Genomic DNA, 10,565 nt, shown 5'->3' on the forward strand with positions numbered 1-10,565 from the left:
TTTCACCAGGACCTAGGTTCTATTTTCTCCTTTGTTTTCTCTAAAAAGTTTTATAGTTTTACCTTATACTATAAATTAAAATTTTTTATCCATTTCAAGTTATTTTTTGTTTAAGATGTGAGGTCTAGACTGAGGATTTTTAAAGTTTTGTTTTTACTTACAGCTGTTCAATTGCTGTGGCACCATTTGTTGAAAAGCCAGTCCCTCCACCATTGAATTGCTCTTGCATCTTTGTCAAAAATCAGCTGGGCATATTTGTGTGGGTCTATTTCTGGTTCTCCAGTTGGTTCCACTGATCAATGTTTTTATCCATCTGTCCATACTATATTTTGTTAAACAGAAAGTATTAAAATTGCGGAGAATGATTCCTTCCACTTTATTCTTTAACTTTTTCAAACTTGTTTTAATTATTTCCTTTGCATCTCCATATAAATTTTAGAATATGCTTGTATATATGTAAAAAATCTGAATTGGATTATGATAGGAAATATGTTGTATCTGTAGATCAATTTGAAGAGAATTGACAACCTTGCCCCATTGAGTCCTCCAATCCATGAACACAGTATGTCTTTCCACTTGTTTAAGTCTTTTATTTCTTTCATCAGGGTTTTGTAGTTTTCAGCATACAGACCCTACACAAGTTTTGCTAAATGCACACCTAAGTATTTTAGAGAATTGCAAATAGCATTGAGTTTTAATTTCCATTTCTAATGTTCATTGCTAATATATAGAAATAGAACCAATTTTTATATCTTAATCTTGTATCTTGCAACATTTTTGAGCTCATTCTAGTTGTGTGTGTATGTGTGTTTTGTAGCTTTGTTCGTTGAGAAGTAAATTTTCTTAATTCACTGACAATTTTTTAGATTCATCTGCCCGGACAGTCGTGTCATCTGCAAATAGCGATAGTATATTTATTCCTTTCCAATATGTATACCTTTTGCTTCCTTTTCATGCATTCCTGCACTGGCTAGGATTTCCAGTACTATGATGCATAAGAGAGGGTGGTAAGAGCAGACATCCTTGCCTTATTCCAATCTGGGGAGGAAAGTGTTTACCATAAGTATGATGTTAGCTATAGGTTTTTTTGTAGATGTTCTTTATAGGTTGAGGTAATTTTCTTATATTCCTAACTTGCTCAGAGGTTTTTTATTTTGTTTTCTTCTCATAAATGAGTGTTGAATTTTGTCAAGTGCTTTTTGTGCAATTGATATTATTGTGTGACTTTCTTCTTTAGCCTATTAATATGGAAGATTACATTGATGGCTTTCCAAGTGTTGAGCTAATCTTGCATTCCAAGAATCAGCCCCACTTATTTATGGTGCATAATTCTTTTTATACATGGTTAGATTCTGTTTGCTAATATTTCATTGAAGACATTTGTGTTTATATATGCATGAGGGGCTTTTTTTAGTATGGTCTTTTTCTGGGATTGTTTCATTTGGCTTTTTGTTTTTCCTTTTTTTTGTCTCAAAATACTGGCCTCATATGAGTTGGAAAAGTATCATTCTATGTTCTCTTTGAAGAGATTATGTAGAACTGGTGTGAATTCTTAAGTGTTTGGTAGGATATCCACCAAAACCAGCTATATCTAGAGATTGATTTTTAAGAACTTTAAAGAATAGGAACTGAGTTACATATTACCTATTTTATATCTGTGATTTTAGTAGTTTAAAAAATTTTTTTTATTAAGGTATGATTGATAGACACTCTTATGAATGTTTCACATGAAAAAACAATGTGGTTGCTACATTTACCCATATTATCAAGTCCCCACCAATACCCCAATGCAGTCACTGTCCATCAGTGCAAGGTGCCAGAGATCCACTATGTCCCTTCTCTGTGATACAGTGTTCTCCCCGTGATCCCGCACACCATGTATACTAAACATAATACCCCTCAGTCCCCTTCTCCCTCCCTCCCCACCCACCCTCCCACACCCCTCCCCTTTGGTAACCACTAGTTCATTCTTGGAGTCTCTGAGTCTGCTGCCATTTTGTTCCTTCAGTTTTGCCTCATTGTTATACTCCACAAATGAGGGAAATCATTTGGCATTTGTCTTTCTCTGCCTGGCTTATTTCACTGAGCACAATGTCCTCCAGCTCCATCCATGTTGCAAATGGTAGGATTTGTTTCTTTCTTATGGATAAATAGTATTCCATTGTATATATGTACCACCTCTTCTTTCTCCATTCATCTATTGATGGACATTTAGGTTGCTTCCATATCTTGGCTATTGTAAAAAGTGCTGCAATGAACATAGGGGTGCATATGTCTTTTTGAATCTGAGAAGTTGTATTCTTTGGGTATATTCCAAGAAGTGGGATTCCAGGATCAAATGGTATTTCTATTTTTAGTTTTTTGAGGAACCTCCATATTGCTTTCCACAATGGTTGAACTAGCTTACATTCCCACCAGCAGTGTCGGAGGGTTCCCCTTTCTCCGCATCCTCGCCAACATTTGTTGTTCTTAGTCTTTTCGATGCTGGCCATCCTTACTGGTGTGAGGTAATATCTTATTGTGGTTTTAATTTGCACTTCCCTGATGACTAGTGATGTGGAGCATCTTTTCATGTGTCTGTTGGCCATGTGAATTTCTTCTTTGCAGAACTGTCTCTTCATATCCTCTGCCCATCTGTTAATCAGGTTATTTGCTTTTTGGGTGTTGAGTTGTATAAGTTCTTTATATATTTTGGATGTCAACCCCTTGTCAGATATATCATTTACAAATACATTCTCCCATACTGTAGGATGCCTTTTTGTTTTGTTGATGTCCTTTGCCATACAAAAACTTTTTAGCTTGATGTAATCCCATGAGTTCATTTTTGCTTTTATTTCCCTTTCTTGAGGAGATGGGTTCAGGACGAAGTTGCTCATGCTTATATTCAGGAGATATTTGCCTTTGTTGTCTACTATGAGTTTTATGATTTCATGACTTACATTCAAGTCTTTAATCCATTTCGAGTTTACTTTTGTGTATGGGGTTAAACAATAATCCAGTTTCATTCTCTTGCTTGTAGCTGTCCAGTTTTGCCAGCACCATCTGTTGAAGAGACTGTCATTTCCAATTGTATGTCCATGGCTCCTTTATCATCTATTAATTGACCATATATGGTTGGGTTTATATCTGGACTCTCTAGTCTGTTCCATTGGTCTATGGGTCTGTTCTTGTGCCAGTATCAAATTGTCTTCATTGTAGTAGAGCTTGAAGTTGGGGAGCATAATCCCCCCTGATTTATTCTTCACTCTCAGGATTGTTTTGGCTATTCAAGGTCTTTTATGGTTCCATATTAATTTTAGGACAATTTTCTCTAGCTCATTGAAGAATGCTGTTGGTATTTTGACAGGAATTGCATTGAATCTATAGATTGCTATATGCAGGATGGACATTTTGAAAATATTAATTCTTCCTATTCATGAGCATGGGATGTGTTTACATTTATTCATATCTTCTTTAATTTCTCTCATGAGTGTATTTTAGTTTTCAGAGTATAGGTCTTTCACTTCCTTTGTTAAGTTTATTCCTAGGTATTTTATTATTTTTGATACAATTGTGAATGGAATTGTTTTCCTGATTTCTCTCTCTGCTAGTTCATCGTTAGTGTATAGGAATGCAACAGATTTCTGTGTATTAATTTTGTATCCTGCATGAGTGAGCATGTGTGTAGGAGTGTGAGTGTGTGAGGGTGTGTGAGAGGGTTTGTGTGAGTGTGTCTGTGTGTGTAGGTGTGAGCGCATGTGACTGTGTGTGTGTGTGTGAGGGTATGTGACCATGTGTGAGTGTGGTGTGAGTGCATTTGAGTCTGTGAGTGTGTGTGGTTGTGTATGAGAGTGTGTGGTTGTGTGTGAGAGTGTGTTTGTGTCAGTGTAAGTGTGTGTGTGATAGTTTGTGTGACTGTGTAAGTGTGTAAGTGTGTCTGTGAGTGTGATTGTGGATATAGGATTTTGGGTGAGTTTCTGTGTGAGTATGAGTGTGTGTGACAGAGTGTGTGTGAGTGTGTATGTGTGTGAAGGGCTGTGTGTGTGTGAGAGTGAGAGTGTGTGTATGTGATTGTGAGTTTTGTGTGAGCGGGTGTGTGCTAGTGTGTGTGAAAGTAGGTGTGAGAGTGGGAACATGACTGTGTGTGTGAGTGACTGTGTAAGAGTGGGTATGTGCATGTTAGTGTGGGTGGTATTGTGTGGGTGCGCAGGTGTGTGTGTGTGCGAGTTGTGAGTGTGAATGTGTGAGTGTGTGTGAGTGAGTGTGTGAGTGAGGGTGTGTGTTTCACTATATGTGAGTGACTGAGTGTGAGTTTGTGTGTATGAGTGTGTGTGAGTGTGAGTGTGAACATGTGTGAAGGGCTGCGTGTGTGAGACTGTGTGAGTGCATGTGTGTAGGTGTGTGACTGTGAGTGAACGTGAGTGTGTGTGTGTGACGGTGTGTGACATTGTGTGTTAGTGTGTGTCTAGGTGTGAGTGTGTCTGAGTTTGAGTGAGTGTGTGAGAGTGTGACTTTGTGAGTGTGTGTGGGTGTGTGACTGTGTGAGAGTGTGTGGGTGTGTGTTTGAGTGTGTCTGTGATTATTTATATGTGAGTGTGTGTGATTGAGTGTGTGATGGTGTGTGTGAGTGTGAGGGTGTGTGACTATGAGAGTGTGAGTGTGGGTATGTGTTTGAGTATGTCTGTGATTGTTTATATGTGAGTGTGTGTGTGAGTGAGAGTGTGATGGTGTGAGTGAGTGTGTGTGCATGGGTAGCTGTGTTAGGTGCTGTGTGTGAGTGGGAGAGAGTGTGAGTGTGTGTATGTATATGTGAGTGTGTGTGAGTGAGCAGCTGAGTGTGTGAGCATGCTTGTGAGAGTGAAGGTGTGCATGGGAGTGAGTGTGCATATGAGTGTGTGTTTGTGTGTGATTGTGTGTGAGTGCATAATTGTGTGTGAATGTGTGAGTGTGTGTGAGTCTGAGTGTGTGGATTTGTCTGAGTTTGTGTAGGTTTATGAGTTTGTGTGAGAGTGTGTGTGAATCTGTGAGTGTGTGTGGGTGTGTCTGTGTGTAGGTGAGTGTGAGTGTGTGTGATTGTGAGTGTAGGTGTGTGAGTGTGTGTGATTGTTTATAAGTGAGTGAGTGAGTGAGTGTGATGGTGTGTGAGTGTGTGCATGTGTAGGTATGTGAGGTGCTGTGTGACTGGGTGAGAGTGTGTGAGTGTGTATATGTGAGTGTGTGTTTATGAGCAGGTGTGTGATTGTGTTTGTGAATGTAGGTGTGTGAGTGGGAGTGTGTGTAAGAGTGTGTGATTGAGTGTGAGTGTGTGTCTGTGGTAGGTGTGTGTTTGTGACTGTGTGTGAGTGCATGAGACTGAGAGTATTTGTGTGTGTATAGGTGTGTGAGTGTGTGTGACAGTGTGTGAGAGTGTGTGTGAGTGTGCACGGGTGTGTGAAGGCATGTGAGTGTGAGTAGGTGAGTCTGGGTGCATGTGTGATTGCATGTGTGTGTGTGAGTGAGTGTGTGTAGGTGTGTGATGTGCTGTGTGTGAGTGTGAGTGTGTGAGTATGAATATGTGAGAGTGTGAGTGTGTATGAGGTGTGAGTGTGTTTGTATGTGTAGGTGTGTGAGTGTGAGTGTGAGTGTGTATATGAGTGTGTGATTTTGTGTGTGTGTGAGTGGGTGTTAGTTTGTGTGTGTAGGTGTGGGAGTGTTTGTGACAGTGAGTGTGGGAGTGAGTTCGTGTAATTCTGTGTGTGTGTCTGTGTGCATAGGTGTGTGAGTGTGTGACAGGGTGTGTGTGAGTGTGTTTGAGAGAGTGTAGGTGTGTGAGTGGGATTGTCTATGAGTGTGTATATGAGTGTGTGAATGTGTGAGGTGTGTTTGTGCATGAGGGTGTGTGTGTGTGACTGTGAGGGTGTCTGAGAGTGCATGTGAGAGATTGTGTGTGTGTAGGTGTGCAGGTGTGTGATTGGGTGTGAGTGTGTGTGTGAGTGTGTGTGTGTGTGAGTGTAGGGGTGTTTGGTTTGAGTGCGTGGGTGTTTTTTTATATGTGAGTGTGTGTGATGGTGTGTGTGAGTGAATGTGTGTGTAGGTGTGAGAGGTGCTGTGTGTGAGTTGGTGAGAGTGTGTGAGTGTGTGAGTATGTATAAGTGAGTGTGTGAGTGTGCTTGAGCATCTGTGTGAGTGTGAGAGCCTGTGAGAGTGAAGGTGTGAGTGGGAGTGACTGTGTGAGCATGTATACGATTGTGTTTGTGTGTGTGATTGTGTGTGTTTGTAATTGTGTGTGTGTGAGTGCATGTGACTCTGTGAGTGTGTGGGTGTGTCTGTGTAGGTGTGTGTCTGTAACTGTGTGTGTCTGAGTGTGTGTGTGTGAGGGTGTGTGACAGCTTGTGTGTGTAGGTGTGTCTGAGTGCGTGTGTGATTGCTTATATGTGAGTGAGTGTGCGTGAGTGTGTGATGGAGTGTGTGAGTGTGTGTAGGTGTGTGATGTGCTGTGTGTGAGTGTGTGTGTGAGTGGGAGTGAGTTTGTGTGTACACAAGTGTGTGATTGTGTGAGTGTGTGTGTGACTGTGAGTGTGTGAACATGTGAGTGTGGTGTGAGTGCATTTGAGCCTGTGAGTGTGTTTGTGTGTGAGAGTGTGTGTGACACTGTGTGAGGGTGTGTCTGTGTGTTTGTGTCAGCGTAAGTCTTTGAGTGTGTGTGTGACAGTTTGTGTGACTGCATAAGTGTGTAGGTGTGTGTGTGAGTGTGTGTGATTGTGGATATGTGATTTTGTGTGTTTCTGTGAGTGTGTGTGTGTGACAGTGTGTGAAAGTGTGTCTATGTGTGTGAGGGGCTGTGTGTGAGTGTGTGAGTGAGTGTGTGTATGTGATTGTGTTTGAGTTTTGTGTGAACGGGTGTATGCTAGTGTGTGTGTGTGAATGTGTGTTTGTGAGTGTAGGTGGGAGAGGGGGAACATGATTGTGTGTGACTGTGTTTGAGTGGGTATGTGTGTGTTAGTGTGTGAGTGTGTGAGTGGGAGTGAGTTTGTGTGTACACAAGTGTGTAGGTTTGTGCGCAGGTGTGCGAGTTGTGAGTGTGTTTGAATGTGTGAGTGTCAGACTCTGAGTGTGTTTGCGTGTGTCTGCGTGTAGTTGAGTGTGTGTGTGACAGAGAGTGTGTCTCTGATGGTATGTGACAGGTTGTATGAATGGGTGAGTGTGTGTGTCTGTTTGAGGGTGTGTGTGAATGCTATATGAGTGTGTGTGAGGGAGTGTGTGATGGTGTGAGTAAGTGTGTGTGTAGGTGAGAAAGGTGCTGTGTGAGTTGGTGAGCATGTGAGTGTGAGCGAGCATGTATATGTGAGTGTAATTGTGTATGAGCTGGTGTGTGAGTGTGTTTGTGAGACTGTCGGTGTGTGAGCGGGAGTGAGTGTGAGGGTTTATATGAGTTTGTGAATGTGTGTGTGTGTGTTTGTCAGTGCGTGTGTGTGTCTGTTTGGGGCAATGTGTGGTTGTGACATTTGTGAGTGTGTGTGTGAGAGTGTGAGAGACAGTGTGTGTTTTCTGATTGCGTGATATGTGAGTGTTTGTGTGTGTACGTGTGTGATTGTGTGTGACAGTGTTAGGGTGTGTGTGTGTGACAGGGTGTGTGAGGGTCTGAGTGTAAGTCTGCATGAGTGCATATGTGATTTTTGTATTTGAGTGTGTGTGAGAGTGTGATGGTGTGTGCAGTTGAGTGTGTGATTGGGTAAGAGTGTGTGTGTGAGTATATCTAAGTGAGTGAGTGTGTGTGTGACAGAATGTGAATTTGTGAGTGTGCTTTTGAGAGTGTAGGTGCGTGAGTGGGAGTGAGTGTGTGTGTACACGAGTGTATGATTGTGACTGAATGGGTGTTTGTGTGTGAGTGTATGTGAGTATGTCTGTGTGTAAGTGTGTGTGTGTGACTGAGTGTGTGTGACTGCATGTGATTCTGTGAGTGGGTGTGAGTGTGTCAGTGTGTGTAGGTGTGTGAGAGTGTGACAGAGTGAGAATATGTGTGAGTGCATGTGAGTCTGTGAGTGTGTGTGGGTGTGCCTCTGTGTGATGGTGTGTTGGACTGATTTTGAGGGTGCAGGTGTGTGAGGATATGTTTTTGAGTGATTGTATGTGTGTGTGTGAGCATGTATATGTGAGTGTATGTATGAGCACGTGTGAGAATGTGTTTCTGAGACTAGTTGTGACATTGGGTGTGATAGTGTGAGTGTTTATATGACTGTGTGATAGAGTGTGAGATTGTATTTGACAGTGTGTGTGTGTCTGTGTAGGTATGTGAGTGTCTGTGACTGTGTGTGAGTGTGTTTACATCTGATAGTGTGGGTGAGTGTGTTTGTGTAGGTGTGTGAGTGTGTGAAATGGTGTGAGATTGTGTGTGAGTGTGGGAGGGTGTGTGACAGGGTATGTGAGTGTGTGAGTCTAGGAGTATCTGATAGAGTGCATGTGTGATTATTTATATGTGTGTGTGAGACTGAGTGCGTTTGGTATTGACTGTGAGTGTAGGTGTGTGAGTGTGTGTGACAGTGTGTGTGAGTGCATGAGGGTCTCTGAGTTTGTGTGCATGTGTTTAACCGTGTGTAGGTGTGTGATTTTGTGTGACAGTGTGTGTGTTCGTGTGTGACAGGTTGTGTGAGTGTGTCTGTATGAGTGCATATGTGATTTATGTATGTGTGTGTGTGAGTGATTGTGTGATGCTGTGTGTACTTGAGTGTGTGTAGGTGTGTGAGGTGCTGTGTGAGTGGGTGAGTGTGTGTGTGAGTATATCTATGTGAGTGTGTGAGGGTGTGAGCAAATGAGTGAATGTGTGAGTGTGTTTGTGAGATTGTAGGTGTGCGTGTGATCTTGAGTGTGTGAGTGCATATATGTGTGTGATTGTTATTTAGTGTGTGTTTTTGTGTGAGTGTGTGTCTGTGTGTAGGTATGTGGTTGTGTGTGACTGCATGTGAGTCTGAGTGTATGTGAGTGTGTCTGTGTGTAGGAGTGTGAGAGTGTGAAACAGTGTGAGAATATGTGTGAGTGCATGTGAGTCTGTGAGTGTGTGTCTCTGTGTGATGGTGTGATGTAGTGTGTGGGTGTAGGTGTGTGAGGTGCAGTGTTTGAGTGGTTGAGTGTGTGTGTGTGAGAGCATGTACATGTGAGCATGAGTGTGTATGAGCGGGTGAGAGAATGTTTCTGAGACTAGGTGTGTGACTGGGTGTGAGTGTGTGTTTATATGTGTGTGATAGAGTGTGACAGTGTGTGTGAGTGTGTGTGTCTGTGTGTAGGTGTGTGAGTGTCTGTGACAGTGTGTGTGAGTATGTGTAATTCTGATAGTGTGTGTCTCTGTGTACGTGAGTGTGCATTACAGGGTGTGAGAGTGTGTGTGAGTGTGGGCGGGTGTGTGACAGGGTCTGTGAGTGTGTGAGTGTAGGTGTATATGTTTGATTGCATGTGTGATTTCCTATATGTGAGTGTGTGAGTGTGTGATGGTGTGTGTGAGTGTGAGTGAAGGTGTGTGAGGTGCTATGTGTGAGTGGGAGAGTGTGTGTGTATGTATATGTGAGCATGTGTGAGTGTGTTTTAGCAGCTGTGAGTGTGTGAGCATGTTTGAGAGAGTGAAGGTATGAGAGGTAATGAGTGTGTGAGTGTGCATACGAGTGTGCTTGTGTGTGTTTGTGTGTGAGTGCATAATTGTGTGTGAGTGTGAGTGTGTGGGTTTGTCTGTGTGAGTGTGTCTGTGTGTATGAGTTTGTGTGACAGTGTGCGTGGGTGTGTATTTGTGAATATGTGAGGGTGTGGTTGTGTCTGTGTGTAGGTGTGTGAATGTGTGACAGTGTGTGAGTGTGTCTGAGTGCGTGTGAGTGTGCAAGGATGTGAGACAGTGTGTGTGAGTATAGGTGTGTGAGTGTGATTGTGTGTGTTAGTCTGTGTTTGTAGGTGTGGGGTATGTATTACAGTGAGTTCGTGTGATTCTGTGAGTGTGTGTCTGTGTGTTTGTCAGTGTAAATCTTTGAGTGTGTGTGGCAGTTTGTGTGACTAAGTGTGTAGGTGTGTGTCTGTGTGAGTGTGATTGTGGATATGTGACTTTGTGTGAGTTTCAGTGTGTGTGAGTGTGTGTGACAGTGTGTGACAGAGAGTGTGTGTGACTGTATGTGTGTGAGGGGCTGTGAGAGTGTGTGAGAGAGAGGGTATGTGATTGTGTGTGTTTTGTGTGAGCCAGTGTGTGCTAGTGTGTGTGTGTTTGTGAGTGCAGGTTTGAGATTGGGAACATGACCCTGTGTGTGTGTGTGAGTGACTGTGTTTGAGTGGGTATGTGCATGTGAGTGTGGGTGGTATTGTGTGAGTGTGCAGGTGTGTGAGGGTGAGTGTGTTTGAATGTGTGAGTGTGAGTGAGGGTTGTGTGATTGTGTGTTTCACTATATGTGTGAGTGACTGTGTTTGAGTGAGTGTGTGTATGAGTGTGTGTCAGTGTGAGTGTAAACGTGTGAGGGGCAATGTGTGAGTGTGTGAGACTGAGTGTGTGTGAGTGTGTAGGTGTGTGAGTTTGAGTGAACATGTGAGAGAGTGTGATTGTGAGTGTGTGACAGTGTGTGTTACTGTGTTTGAGTGTG

This window comes from Manis pentadactyla, chromosome 11, assembly GCF_030020395.1.
Source record: "Manis pentadactyla isolate mManPen7 chromosome 11, mManPen7.hap1, whole genome shotgun sequence".
Classification (NCBI taxonomy): domain Eukaryota; kingdom Metazoa; phylum Chordata; class Mammalia; order Pholidota; family Manidae; genus Manis; species Manis pentadactyla.